A 14,049-nucleotide genomic window follows, 5' to 3' on the forward strand; every position below is an offset into this window, starting at 1 on the left:
GACCTGTTGTGATTTCCATGATTTTTTTTGTTTTCAGGCTCTGCCAAAATTCCTCTTCCCAAAGTCAAAAAGTATGGCGATGGAAAAACACAGCTGATCAGGTCATTCCTGATGAAAAGCTTATGCTCGAAATGTCAACCCTCCTGCTTCTCGGATGCTACCTGACCGGCTGTGCTTTTCCAGCACCACACTTTTTGACTCTGATCTAAAGCATCTGTAGTCTTCACTTTCTCCTACCTCTTTTCAAAGTCAGGCCAAGCACAGGAATGTACACACGTGGATCACTTTCTGTCACAACCATTTGGAAAAGATAAGGAGATTGTTGGAAAAGATAAGGAGATTGTTGGAAAAGATAAGGAGATTGTTGGATAAGATACACTAGTTACCATCCAGTTAAATATTTTTAAGATGCTGCATGTTAAAATACTTATAAATATTCAAAATTATTGCAATATGTAACATAAAGCAGATCTTATAAATTACAGGATCCAAAGATTAAATCAATTGTACATTGAGAATATCCTCATTGCAGTAAGATATCTCAAAAATCAATACTGAAGAGCTCATCACAAGATAAATTCAAACAAAAGACAAACTTGTAGTCCATTGCAGTTTCTTTCTTCTGAAATAGGTATAACAATCTTCCACAAAAGCAGCTAGTCATTTTCTATATTCATTTTGAGGTCAACTGGCAATCCTCTGCCAAATTGTTCTTCCTGTCGATTATCTTGTTTGTAATGAAATGCTCAGTGATACTTTTCATATATTTCAAACTGTGATTTTTGTCAAACTGGCCAGGCACATCCGGAAATAACATTCAAAGATAATTCTCATTCTTGACTTTCATTATGTGCATGCTGCCCATTTGAGAGGATTGTGTTCCAGAGCCTTGAGCCATGGTCATCGAAGGGTAGCCCTGGTTGCCCAGTTGCTTTGATTTAGAGTGATGGCTGAAATGCAGATGGCATGGTGAACTGCCACAGAATGAAGGCATTATGTCTGGTGCCAGAAGATCCAGTATTGAACTGTATGATGCATTGATTTCCAGCTGGATGTTGAGGGAGTTGAATTCCTTTTCCTCAGAGTTGACATGTTCTACAAACAGAACAGGTTGCATACAGAATGTGCGTCATTCAGAAGCAGAAAATCCTTATGAAGCAGTTCCATCTGTTTAATCTGGCAAGAGAGAATGAAATATATTCAGCTTTGTTGTAATCAAGAGCCTTAACAATTTTGCAGTTCACTTGTGGAATAGGCTTCAGGGGCTAATTCCTATTCCTATTAATCTCTGTGAAATCCTGAAAGAATCCTGAGGAACAGGATCTGCATGTATTTGGGAAGGCAAGGACTGATGAGGGAGAGTCAGTATAGCTTTGTGCATGGGAAATCATGTCTCACTAACTTTATTGAGTTTTTTGAAGAAGTAACAAAGAGGATTGATGAGGGCGGAGCAGTGGAAATGATCTATATGGCACTTCAGTAAGGCGTTTGGCAAGGTTCCTCATGGTAGACTGGTTAGCAAGGTTAGATTATATGGAATACTAGAAAAGCTAGCCATTTGGATACAGAACTGGCTCGAAGGTAGAATACAGAGGGTCTTGGTGGAGGGTTGTTTTTCAGAGTGGTGGCCTGTGACCAGCGGTGTGCCACAAGGATTGGTGCTGGGTCCACTGCGTTCTGCCATTTATATAAATGATTTGCATGTGAACATAGGAGGTATAGTTAGTAAGTTTGCAGATGACCCCAAAATTGGAGGTGTATTGGACAGCAAAGAAGGTTATCTCAGATTACAATGGGATCTTGATCAGATTGGCCAATGGACCGAACAGTGGCAGATGGAGTTTAGTTTAGATAAATGTGAGGTGCTGCATTTTGAAAAGGGCAGGACTTCTGCACTTAATGGTAAGGTCTATGGGAGTATTACTGAACAAAGAGACCTTGGAGTGAAGATTCATAATTCTCAGGTAGGTGGGATAGTGAAGAGGAATTCAGTATGCTTTCCTTTATTGGTCAGGGCATTCAGCATAGGAGTTAGAAGGTCATGTTGTGGATTTACAGGACATCAGTTAGGCCACTTTTGGAATATTGTGTGCAATTCTGATCTCCCTCTTTAGGAATGATGTTGTGAAACTTGAAAGGGATCAGAAAAGATTTACAAGGATGTTGCCAGGATTGGAGAGTTTGAGCTATAAGGAGAGGCTGAATAGACTGGGGCTGTTTTCCCTGGAGTATCAAAGGCTAAGGGGTGGCATTATAGAGGTTTATACAATCATGAGGGCAGGGATAGGGTAAATAGATAAGGTCTTTTCTCTGGGTTGGAGGAGTCCAGAACTAGAGGCCATAGATTTAGGGTGAGAAGGGAAAGATTGAAAAGGCACCTAAGGGGCAACTTTTTCATGCAAAGGATAGTGCATGTAAGGAATGAGCTGTCAGAGAAAGTGTTAGAGACTGGTACAATTACAACATTTAAAAGGCATCTGGATAGGTATATGATAGGAAAGGTTTAGAAGGATATGGACCATGTGCTGGCAAATGGGACTAGATTAGATTCAGATATCTGGTTGGCATGGACAAGTTGAACTGAAGGGTCTGTTTCTGTGCTGTACATCTCTATGACTGTATGACTCTGTGTCTTTTTTATGGCCAGAAAAACATTAGCACATCGCTATACCAGGGATGTTGCATTTGTTGACTTTGTTTTGGGTAGTCAAAAAGTGTGGTGCCGGTCAGGCAGTATCTGAAGAGATTCAACGTTTTGAGCATTAGCTTTTCATCAGGAATGTTTGCTTTAAGTATCCTTATGTTCTAGTACTGGAATCGTAGTAGTGCTCTGGGCATGTTTCACTAATGCACTGTAAAGCATCATCATCATCACAACTACACTATAAAGCATCATCAAAATGTGGTGCTGGAAAAACACAGGAGAAAGTGAGGACTGCAGATGCTGGAGATCAGAGCTGAAAATGTGTTGTTGGAAAGGCGCAGCAGGTCAGGCAGCATCCAAGGAGCAGGAGAATCGACGTTTCGGGCATGAGCCCTTCTTCAGGAATGAGGAAGGTGTGCCAAGCAGGCTGAGATAAAAGGTAGGGAGGAGGGACTTGGGGGAGGAGCTTTGGAAATGCGATAGGTGGAAGGAGGTTAAGGTGAGAGTGATATACCGGAGTGGGGGCAGAGAGGTCAGGAAAAAGATTGCAGATTAGGAAGGTGGTGCTGAGTTCGAGGGTTGGGATTGAGACAAGGTGGGGGGAGGGAAATGAGGAAACTGGAGAAATCTGAGTTCATCCCTTGTGGTTGGAGGGTTCCCAGGTGGAAGATGAGGTGCTCTTCCTCCAGCCGTCGTAATTGCTATGGTTTGGTGATGGAGGAGTCCAAGGACCTGCATGTCCTTGGTGGAGTGGGAGGGGGAGTTGAAGTGTTGAGCCACGGGGTGGTTGGGTTGGTTGGTCCGGATGTCCCAGAGGTGTTCTCTGAAACGTTTCGCAAGTAGGCGGCCTGTCTCCCCAATATAGAGGAGGACACATTGGGTGCAGCGGATGCAGTAAATGATGTGTGTGGAGGTACAGGTGAATTTGTGGCAGATATAGAAGGATCCCTTGGGGCCTTGGCGGGAAATAAGGGCGGGGGGGGGGGTGTGGGCGCAATTTTTGCCTTTCTTTCGGTTGCAGGGGAAGGTGCCAGGAGTGGAGGTTGGGTTGGTGGGGGGTGTGGACCTGACGAGGGAGTCACGGAGGAAGTGGTCTTTTCGGAACGCTGATAGGGGAGGGGAGGGAAATATATCCCTGGTGATGGGGTCCGTTTGGAGGTGGCGGAAATGACAACAGATGATACAATGTATATGAGGGTTGGTGGGGTGGTAGGTGAGGTCCTGTGGGGTTCTGTCCTGGTGGTGATTGGAGGGGCGGTGCTCAAGGGCGAAGGAGCGGGAAGTGGAGGAGATGCGGTGGAGAGCATTGTCGATCACGTCAAACCATAGCAACACGACGGCTGGAGGAAGAGCCTCATCATCCGCCTAGGAACCCTTCAACCACAAGGGATGAACTCCGACTTCCCCAGTTTCCTCATTTCCCCTCCCCCGACCTTGTCTCAGTCCCAACCCTCGAACTCAGCACCATCTTCCTAACCTGCAATCTTCTTTCTGACCTCTCCGCCCCCACCCCACTCCAGCCTATCACCCTCACTTTTACCTCCTTCCACCTATCACGTTTCCAATGCCCCTCCCCCAAGTCACTCCTCCCTACCTTTTATCTTAGCCTGCTTGGCACAACTTCCTCATTCCTGAAGAAGGGCTCATGCCCGAAACGTCGATTCTCCTGCTCCTTGGATACTGCCTGACCTGCTGCGTCTTTCCAGCAACACATTTTCAGCTGGGAAAACATAGCAGGCCAGGCAGCATCCGAGGAGCAGGAGAATCGACGTTTCGGGCATAAGCCATTCTTCAGGAATCCTGAAGAAGGGCTTATGCCCGAAACGTCGATTCTCCTGCTCCTCGGATGCTGCCTGGCCTGCTGTGTTTTTCCAGCACCACATTTTTCAACTCTGGTACTCCAGCATCTGCAGTCCTCACTTTCTCCCTGGATGTAAGATGAGTCTGGTTTATTTCTTTTGCTATCACACAAAATTTACTTGATTTTGTTTTCACTTATGGGATGTGGGCATCACTGATAAGGCCAGCATTCATTTCCTGTGCCTACGTGACTTTAAAATGAATGGCTTCATGGCCATTACAGAGGGCATTTAAGAGTCAACCACATAGGCGTGGGTCTGGACTCACATGTAAGCCAGATTGGTTAATATTCTTCCCTGCAGTATATCGGTGTCGGCCTGCTCAGCTGTTACGGCAATCAGCAGTAGTTACATGGTTTGTTTTTCACTCCAGATTTTTAATGAATTCCAATATCTGCCACGGTGGGATTCCAACCCATGTCCCCAGATCATCAGTTTGAGGTTCTGGATCAATAGTCCAGTAACGTTATCACTGTACTACAACCACTTCTCTGTGATCACAAACTCTTCTCTAGTTATTTAATTTCAAGAACAGGGTTGCCCTCAAGAGCTTCAGTATGTCTCATCTGCCCTTGAACCCATAACTTTTCATGTGCACCACATTTGTATGCAGCTCAGGAACCATCAGACATTTACATTAGTTATGGGTTTATTACGTAAGAGCCCTACTTCGATGGAACAAAAAACAATTACTGATTTTTAGGTTTGTCAAGATATCAAATTGATTCATTTGAGGCATTATAGATCAAGAGAAATTCACAGATGGTTCTACTCATTGAAAATTGTTAATAATGGATGTGTTCCTAAATGGTGCATTGTAATAAATAAACACAGCTCTATTTATTTTTTTTTTGTTGAGAAATATTTTGTCTTTGACGCATTCTCATCTTTGTAATCGTGGAAAATCATGTGACTTTGGTCCTGGTTGTTACAATGGAGCTTTTTATAACATTTTGAAACATGTTCTATCATATGCTTTTGCTGACTGACAATGTGAGAGGATGTAATAAAATCTTCCCATATGTAAGTTTGATTAAATTTACATGCTCAAGATCATCCTTGTTCTCAGTTAGTGACGTATAAAGGCTAGTCATCATTATGTTAATCTTATCACTTATCAAACAACTTAAATCCAAATATATTTGTAGAAAAGGGAAAAAAGCTTACCCCAAAGTACAGAGCAACAAAAGTTAAAGAAACACTCACAAGCTCTGTGTTACAAAATAAATCATAAAGCAAACAGATCACCACTGATTCTCATTTCATTTCATGGAAACCTATGTAATTTGCTTTATGTGCTTTCCAAATGGAAGGAGCCTCCATTACAAGGCATTTTTAATTTAGAAGGAAAATTGCAAAGTTCTAATAATGGATAAGGTCAGGATTATCCCCAGTTCTCTTCTGTGTGTTTCCTGCATGGTACATCTACATGATAACAGGACATCTACTTCCATTTGCACTCTGCAAGATTCCACAGATCAAAAGGTGGTTGGAGATGAGAAAAAGCAACTTCCTCCTTTACCCAAAGACCAGTCAGAGAAGGGTTCAGAAAAGGTTTACAAGGATGTTGCCAGGGTTACAGGATTTGAGCCATAGGGAGAGGTTGAATAGGCTGGGGCTGTTTTCCCTGGAACGTCAGAGGCTGAAGGGTGACCTTATAGAGGTTTATAAAATCATGAGGGGCATGGAGAGGATAAATAGGCAACATCTTTTCCCTGGGGTGGGGGAATCCAGAACAAGAGGGCATAGGTTTAGGATGAGAAGGGAAAGATATAAAATGAGCTGCCAGAGAATGTGGTGGAGGCTGGTACAATTACAACATTTAAAAGGCATCTGGATAGGTATATGAATAGGAAGAGTTTGGAGGGGATATGGCCTAAGTGCTGGCAAATGGGACTAGATTAGATTAGGATATCTGCTTAGCATGGATGAGTTGTACCAAAGGGTCTGTTTCTATGCTGTACATCTCTATGACTCTATAATGATAGAGTCAAATGAAGCCCAAATAGATTATAAAGGCTGGCACAGATCAGTTGTTGGAATGGCCTGTTTCAGTGCTGTAAGTTCAAGGAAATCCTTTGCAGCATCTAATTATTTTTTAAAACATGACAGGGATTTTACATCCATTACTTATCTTACAAATCATATATAGAGCACTTTTTCTCTGACTAAATATTTCTTGACATAATGCTAAACTTGTCTTTTATGAGTGTTTATGTCAGTTGTCAATTCAGATTGCTAGCATTCTTCTTTTAACTTTTCCATCCACTTAATAGTCTGGTAAATTCGGAAATGACCTTTCAGATGCTTGATTTCCTGGTTACTCAGTAACTGCTGACTAGAGGTACAGAAAAGAGGTACAAGGTGGCACGGTGGCACAGTGGTTAGCACTGCTGCCTCACAGCGCCAGGGACCTGGGTTCAATTCCCGCCTCAGGCGACTGACTGTGTGGAGTTTGCACATTCTCCCCGTGTCTGCGTGGGTTTCCTCCGGGTGCTCCGGTTTCCTCCCACAGTCCAAAGATGTGCGGGTCAGGTGAATTGGCCATGCTAAATTGCCCGTAGTGTTAGGTAAGGGGTATATGTAGGGGTATGGGTGGGTTGCGCTTCGGCGGGTCGGTGTGGGCTTGTTGGGCCGAAGGGCCTGTTTCCACACTGTAAGTAATCTAATCTAATCTAAAAGATGCATCTGTTGATTTGTGCTTATACTTATGTTTTCTTAATTAATTTTTGTTCATACTGTGATTATTGTTGGTATCATCTGATAAAACCGCTGACAAGATCAAATAGTGCAAGAGCAAGCAACCTTTATTACTTGCTTGGATGTATTGTAACTTCCTTCTGTCAAATGTTTAGAAACAAGAACCTCCACCATTAGCTCCCTCAACTAGCTACTATCTTAAACTGAACCGGAATGCTCACAAATAAGGTTCTGAGCTCACTCTGCATACTCCATCATGAACAATACACAAGACTGTTCAATATATCACTTACTTTCAATCCTATCTTGGCCCATTTGTCACTAAAATATTCACATACATTTTTTTTTTAGATTAGATTACTTACAGTGTGGAAACAGGCCCTTTGGCCCAACAAGTCCACACCAACCCGCCGAAGCGCAACCCACCCATACCCCTACATTTACCCCTTACCTAACACTACGGGCAATTTAGCATGGCCAATTCACCTGGCCCGCACATCTTTGGACTGTGGGAGGAAACCCACGCAGACTCGGGGAGAACGTGCAAACTCCACACAGTCAGTCGCCTCAGTCGGGAATTGAACCCGGGTCTCAGGCGCTGTGAGGCAGCAGTGCTAACCACTGTGCCACCGTGCCGCCCAAATGTTTGACACCACCAGTCTTGTTTAGGTTCTCTAGATTGCTTAACATCCTTCATTACTCCTCAAACACCTTACTGCTTTGGTATTTAGTTCTACTTGCTCATTTCATTACAGTAATGTTGTGTCTTTGTTTAAAAAGGGATGTAAGAAGAGGTGGGAATTAGAGACCTGTGAGTCTGACTTCGGTGGTGGGTACCTTTTTGGAGATGATTCTGAAAGATAGGGATTTATTTTCATTTGGAGAGGCAAGGAATGATTAGGGATAGTCAGCATGGTTTTGTGTAAGGGAAATCATGTCTCACATACTTGACTGAGTTTTTATGGAAGTAACCAAAAAACTTGATGAGGGCAGAGCAGTAGATGTTGTTTATTTGGATGTTAGTAAAACCTTTGACAAGGTTCTGCATGGCTGACTAATTAGTAAAGTTAGATCACATGGGATTCAGGGTGAGATAGCAGGAGACAGAGAGTGATGATGGAGAGTTGTTTCTCAGACTGGAGACCTGCTACCATCATAGCTATACAGGGATCGGTTCTGGATCCTCTTTTGTTTGTCATTTATATAAATGATTAAGATGAGAATATAAAAAGCATGGTTAGTTAGTTTGCAGATGACACCAAAATTGGTTGTGTCATGGACAGAGAAGAAGATTATCTAAGATTACAAAGAGATCTTCATCAATTAGGTCAGTGGGCTGAGGAGTGGCAGATGGAGTTTAATTTGGATAAATGCAATGTATTACATTTTGGTAAAGTGAACAATGGCAGGACTTACACCATTAAAAGCAGGGCCTTGGGTAATGTTGTGTAACAGAGAGACCTAGGGGTCCGGATACATAATTCTATGAAGTTTGCATCACGTGTAGACCGAGTGGTTAAGAAAGCATTTAAAACACTTGCCTTCATTGCTCTGACCTTTGAGTATGAGTTGTGAAGTCATGTTGAGGTTGGTGAAGCTGTTGGTGAAGCTTCTTGTGGAGTACTGTGTCCGGTTCTGTTATAGAAATGATATTATTAAGCTGGAGGGAGTTCAGAAAGGATTTACCACAATTTGTCAGGAATAGATGGTGTGAGTTATAGGGAGTTGCTGGATAGGCTGGGACGCAGGAGGATGAGGGGTGACCTTATAGAGGCTGTTAAAATTATGACTAATATAGATAAGCTGAATGGCAGGTTCTTTTCGCTATGATGGAGGATTTCAAGACTTGGAGGCATATTTTTAAGGCGAGAGAAGAAAGATTTTAAAAAGACACAAGGAGCAAGACTTTTACACAGAGTGGTTCATGTGTGGAGTGAACTTCTAGAGGAAATGGTGGATGCGGGTATAGTTACATGTTTGAAAGACATTCGGATAAGTATATGAATAAGAAAGATTTGGAGGGATGTGGGCCAAGTGCAGGTAGATGGGACTACTTTAATTTGGGATTATGGTCGGCGTGGACTGGTTGGACAAAAGGGTCTGTTTCCATGCTGTGACTCTACTCCCATTCTTGCTGATCTACATGCTTCAATTTTGAACTAGTGATCATTGCACACCATTGGCAAAATTAATATTGACATTGATCTTTAGCTTTCTGTGAGAAATATGATAAACTGTTTCTTCAGCTGGTTAGTTCATGTAGTGAAGGTACTCCCTCAGTACTGCTTCAAGAATTACAGTATTTTGAATCAGTAATACCATAAGAATAGCAGCATACATCCAAGTCAGGTTAATATTTCACTTGGAGAGGAAATTGGAGTTTGTGGCATTTGCACACACCTTCTGCCCATATCCCTGCTGTAGTGATTGGTTTTAATGATTACACAGAGGCAAGCAGTGATGAAAATTTTACAATTTATAGAAATGATGTTGATGAAGAGATGAAGGTATGGTTATTAATGTGTCATCAGAAACTAAGATAGGAAAATAAATTGTCAAGAGGATATCAGGCTACAAAAGGGAATAGAGGAGTTATGTGGGTGGGCAAAGAAATTATCCATTTTGTCAGGAAGAATAAGAAAGCATATAAATGGTGCAAGATTGCAGAGCTATAAGAAGCAGAATGATCTGGGTGTGCTCGTGAATGAATTGCAAAACATTAGTATTTAGCTGCAGCAAGTAATTAGGAAAGTGAACAAAAAGTTACTGTTTATTGCAAGGAAATTGAAAACAAAAGTAGGTTATGCTTCAGCTATATAGAGCATTGGTAAGACAACTTCTGGAGTACTGTCCATCGTATTGGTTACCTTGTTTAAGAAAGGATGCAAGTGTATTGGAAGTAGTTCAGAGCATATTTACTGGACTAATACCTAGAAGGGAATGTCTTAAGAGGAATTGGGCAGGCCAGGCTTGTACCCAGTGGTGTTTAGAAGAACTTCAAGCAACTTGATAAGTAAATAAGTGGTGAAAAGTTATTATTACAGATAGGCAGAAATGTGGAGTAATCAGATCAGCCATGATGTTTTTGAATGTTGGAGCAGACTCGAGAAGCCAAATGGCCTACTCCTGTTCCTACTTTGTATACTACTGTGATCTCAATAGACATGTGTTAGTGTTTTAGTGAGAGATGTAACCTTTGCAGTTCAGAGTCTGTTGTTCCATTGCCTTACTGTGATGTATATTATAAACATAGCTTAAAAGGGAAGTCTGGCCTGTACATGTATCAATGCCCATTAAGCATGGTAACAGTGATATTGGTGTTAGGGAGGTGGTGCTGTTTTCTCAGAAGAATATGAAGAACAATAAGGAAAGATTGAACATGAAAATTCTCAGATTTCCCGAAAGTAGTGGCTTGATGGCTTCTTCAAAGTGAGGTGAAATACTCAAAGTCTTACCCCTAGTGAGGTAAAATGAGGCATATGCAGAAGTGGCAGCCTGTCTGTGCCAGCCAGAAGTCAGAAGGTTCAGAAATCCTTTGATGTAGATGAACGTTTGATATGAGCACATGATTGGGAAATACGGAGGACATAGTTCTACTGGTCACCTCAGCTCTCCATTTGAAGCAGACATGTCCCCCCCAAATCCCGTACTTTCTTATGTGCAGTGGACGTCATTGCTGAAGAAATCCTTATCTATCAAGATATTAATGAAACATCAACATCTTTTCAAGCAGTACCAGCAGCCCTTGATGCTTATTACAGTCGCAATTTTTTTTTGTATGCATGTGTTCCGTCTAGGTAGGGATCCCAAAAACTGATTGTGTTGGGAGACTGTATCAAAGTTTCTCTAGTGTCATCCACAGGTGCACCATTCTCTTAAATACTCAGTTGTACACCCCTGATTTATTGTTGTGCAAGGACTGACTTAGAAAGGGTGAGCCAGTGAATGTTGCACACTGGGCACATAGCACAATGCTGGGATCAGTTTGACTCAAGGTTGAGACCCAGTCCCAGTCTGTCAGTGAGGGAGTATAGCACATTTGTAGGTCACCCTTTATCCTCAATATCTGTTGCATTCTCAAAAAATCCAATTAGTGATTTCCCTGTCTACTATGCCTGACTGTAGTGTGGCTTTCTAGATGCCCTGCAGTATCTTCTTCAATAAAATATTCCAGCAGTTTACCTGTTATAGATGTTAAGCTAACTGATCTGTGGTTTCCTGCTCTCTGTCTCCTGCCTTTCTTGAATAAAAGAGTTTGGAAAATTAAAACTCATACATTTATTATTTCAGCAGCCACATCTTTTAAGACCCTACATCACCACAAACCCCAGGAACTCCATCCAGGAGAAAGATATAAATAGAAAGCAGGAGACAAAAGCTTCGCTTCACTTGGAGGTCGCCACTGATGATGTTACCTAGCCAGGTAATGAAACGTCTGGATATCAAACCTACAGCTCAGCGAGCAAACCTACACCCTAAGCCTACAGCTTCACTAGATACCAAACTGTCCTGAATCCTATTTGATTATAGGATAACCCCTTATGCAAGCACAGGTATAGCTCCAGCAGTGTTGCGAAATGGAAGAAGATTCAGCAGCAGGTTAAATCTGATCTTCCCAGACTTGGGAGTGGATGGGTGAAACAGCATCAGGAACGCCAAGGCTGGACACAAAATTCTGCTAAGCGAGAGACAGTTTGCTTGTCAACCTTTGATGTAGGAACCATGGAAATGGCCCTGCATGGATGAGAGGTACAGCCGACGTGAAGTCAGGCCCACTGACGTCTGAGGTTTGAGGTGGTATGATGGTCCTGAACAAACAATTGACCATATGAAAGCTGCAACCTCACAAATGGTGTGGGAGCAAAACACACCTGATTCCCTGACTGCCTCCCTGACTGTTTAGAATCTGAGTTCTCTCTCTTCAAAAGCGTTGAAGATATTTTGGAATTTCAAGTGGACGTTGCCACCTCTATGCTTATACCACTGAAGGAGAGAATGAATTTCTTGTGTGATGCTCTGGACACAAGAAGTGAGCTATTTGCATGTATCCGAGACAGAGCTGGAGGAACTTGACCTCGTGTTAAACCAGCCCAGGAGGAGCTACAAAATAAAAAGAATTGGCCTATATCATCAGACTCAGAGGGGGAGGGAGGTGGAGAGATCAGCCAGGTGGACCTCACAGAATACAAGTTCCCTGAATGAGGCTGTTAATCTGGTTCAGAGAACTCTGGCTGATATATATAAACAGGACTGTAACTGAATAAAGATTTGTGCACCTTGTATCATTCAGTGGTGTCTAACACCTGCACACACACAACATGGGTGCTGGGACAAAAAATAAGCACTACCGCAGTTAGGTGGTAGTATGGGGGTAAAAGAAAAGGAAAAGACAAAGAAAAAATATATAAATAAATAAACAGAAGAAAAAACAGGGAAAAAAAAATAAACAGGACTGTATCACCTGCACACACACAACATGGGTGCTGGGGAAAAAATAAGTACTACCGCAGTTAGGCGGTAGTGTGGGGGGAAAAAATTATTAAAAAAAAAAGAACAGGAGTGTCAAAAAAAAAGACAGGGGGTCAGAGGTTCTGTTCACTCAGAGCTAGCTCTGAGGGAGCTGGATCAGTGTCAAGGACTCTCCATATGTAAATAAAGATTGGCTTGGTGACAGGATACTGGCCTCTGGCGTTATTTCTGAGGGAATTTCAGTTCTCAAGATATATTGGAGCAGCTCCGACTGTTCATGGAAATAAAAATGCTCAGAGGAGATCTGATTTGAACTATTCACAATCACGAGAGGTCTGGAGTGAAAACAAAAAAAAACAGAACGGTCTCACCTGCACACACACAACATGGGTGCTGGGGAAAAAATAAGCACTGCTGCAGTTAGGCAGTAGTATGGGGGGAAAAGAAAGAAAAAAATTTTAAAAAAGGAAAAAAAAAGAAAAACAGGAAGGTCAGAAAAGATAAAAATGGCATTTCAGACATTCTGTTCACTCTGAGAGCTGGCTCTGAGGGAGCAGGACTAGAGTCAAGGGCAAAAAAAGTAAACAGGACTGTCTCACCTGCACACACACAACATGGGTGCTGGGGAATAAATAAGCACTACCGCAGTTAGGCAGTAGTGTGGGAGTAAATTAAAAAAAACAGAAGGGTCAGATATCCTGTTAAGTAAAAGAAAAAACAGAAATGTCAGAGGCTCTGTTCATTCCAAGAGTCAGCTCTGAGGGAGCTGGGATCAGCATCAAGGACTTGTCATGTGTAAACAAAGGGTGACATGGTGACGGGATACTGGTCTCCGTGGAGTTATTGCAGTTGCAATGAGAAAAAAGCATGCTACTGAAGAAATTCACTTACAACAGTCATTTTTGAGTTGGGGTAAGCAATTCTGGCATCATGCTGTTATCTGAGAAGCTTGAATCATTTGATCCTGCCATCAAAGACTGGGCTCAGTATGTGGAAAGACTCCATTATGTTTTTCTGGGCAAATGATGTTGGGGCAGATGAAAAGCAATGAGTAATTTTCCTGACAGCTTGTGGACCAGCAGCTTTTTTGGTATTAAGAGCCAAACTTTGAGACGCTATCGGTTTTTACGTGGCAATTCAAGGAACAGGGAAACCATATCAGGCTTTTTGACTAGATTAAGACAAATAAGAAAGAAAAATAAATAAACAGGCTTGTCTCACCTGCACACACACAACATGGGTGCTGGGGAATAAATAAGCACTACTGCAGTTAGGCAGTAGTGTGGGGGTTTAAAAAAAAAAGACAAAAATAAAAATATCAGAAAATGTCCAACATCCTGCTTACTCCGAGCTGGCTCTGAAAAAAAACCAGAAGTG

General features: G+C 42.3%; 1 protein-coding gene across 1 annotated transcript in view; it reads right to left on the reverse strand.

The window, feature by feature from the left end:
* eftud2 (elongation factor Tu GTP binding domain containing 2) overlaps positions 1–14,049 on the reverse strand; it is a 95,622-nt gene that overhangs the window by 54,905 nt on the left and 26,668 nt on the right. Inside the window, exon 2 of the mRNA XM_060848904.1 lies at positions 597–1,176. The gene's annotated coding sequence lies outside the window, so the exon portion shown is untranslated. The remainder of the gene's footprint in view (positions 1–596; positions 1,177–14,049) is intronic.

This window comes from Hemiscyllium ocellatum, chromosome 32 (assembly GCF_020745735.1).
Source record: "Hemiscyllium ocellatum isolate sHemOce1 chromosome 32, sHemOce1.pat.X.cur, whole genome shotgun sequence".
Lineage (NCBI taxonomy): Eukaryota > Metazoa > Chordata > Chondrichthyes > Orectolobiformes > Hemiscylliidae > Hemiscyllium > Hemiscyllium ocellatum.